We start from the raw sequence: 1495 nt of genomic DNA, 5'->3' as shown, positions 1-1495 counted from the left end.
AATACTTAAGCGCACACGCAGGGGGAGTGGCAGAGGGAGAAGCAGGCTCCCTGATGAGCAGGGAGCCCGACGTGGGATTTGATCCCAGGACCCCGGGATCATGACCCGAGCCGAAGGCAGACGCTTAACCCACTGAGCCACCCAGGTGTCCCGTGTTTATTTTTAGAGAGAGAGCACACGGAGGGGAGAGGAGCAGAGGGGGAGAGAGAATCTCAGGCATGCTCCCTACTGAGCACAGAGCCAGGACACAGGGCTCCATCCCACAACCCTGAGATCATGACCTGAGCCGAAATCAAGAGTCAGACACTTAACCAACTGAGCCACCCACTCATCCTTGTAATAACTCTTATTATCCTTCGCTGCTCATTGTAACATCCGAACCAGTTTCAGTTGATTGACCGTTCTCAATATGGATGTTTTCTGCTTCTTTGCATGCGGACATTACGAATTTTACTTGCTTGCATGCTTAGTGTTTTACTCTGTTGCTCAGGTTCTTCCTCCACTTAGGATGAAGTAAAGTTACTTTTATCTGTTAGTTTTTGCATTTCTGCTGACAGTCAAGGGAGGAAGGGGACAGCCTAAGGCCCACGCAGCTGTGTCCTGTCTTTCAGGTCTGAGTGTTGTTCATTGCCTCCTGTTCAATGTCTTAGAAACCATTTTCCGCATGTTCTGTGTTTTGTTAAGTCTTCTGTTTTTTGCAGATGTGAGGGTAAATTAGGCTCCCATTACTCCATCTTGGTTGATAAAGAGTAACTTCTAAACTCTTGAAAGATAATAATAGTATCTGTTTCTGACTCAGGGTTTCTATACCAAAAACATTACTCATAATGGAAAAGATTGATATGTTTGCCTTTTTAAAATTTCTCATCAGAAGGCTCCAGGAAAAAAAAAAAATGCCTTACATACAATCAACAATGGTTTAGTACCCAGGATTTTTAAAGAATAGCTATAAATAGGCAAAAGACTTCCTATAGAAAAATTGGCACAAGACAAGGGTAGACATTTCAAAGAGGAACAGCGTGTGGCCAATAAATATATGGACGAAAGATCCAAATTGAGAGTTCAGTGGGACGCTGTTTCACACCCACTCGGTTGATGAAAAGTCAGCAATCTGGTGGTAACCAGCTCGCTGCTGCTGGGCGTGTGGAGTGGGCTGTCCATCTCGGAAAACAAGGCGACATTGTCTCATAGAGTCAGATAACTTGTGCTCTGTGTTTGTAGGCATGTGCCTGGGGAAACTAGATGTGAACAAGAGTTTTGTGGGTAAGAATTTTCATCTGTGGACATAAGTAAGGGTATACTTAGTAGCGCCGTTTGTGACAGAAGCAAACCCAGACATTCCAAATGCAAGAACAGATGAATGGTGGCCGGTTCTCCAAAGGGAATACTATACAGCATGCATACTTCTTAACAAACTATTTAATACAAGTATAATAAAATTCACGTGTCTGGGTGGCTCAGTCGGTTAAGCATCTGCCTTCGGCTCAGGTCATGA

At 44.3% G+C, this 1495-nt stretch overlaps 1 protein-coding gene across 3 annotated transcripts in view; it reads left to right on the top strand.

The window, feature by feature from the left end:
• Nucleotides 1-1495, top strand: part of CSNK1D (casein kinase 1 delta) — a 33644-nt gene that overhangs the window by 17400 nt on the left and 14749 nt on the right. The window lies entirely within an intron of this gene.

Source organism: Neomonachus schauinslandi, chromosome 15 (assembly GCF_002201575.2).
Source record: "Neomonachus schauinslandi chromosome 15, ASM220157v2, whole genome shotgun sequence".
NCBI lineage: Eukaryota > Metazoa > Chordata > Mammalia > Carnivora > Phocidae > Neomonachus > Neomonachus schauinslandi.
The sequence above is the reverse complement of the archived record's forward strand: the minus strand, read 5'-3'. Positions and strand labels throughout refer to the sequence as shown.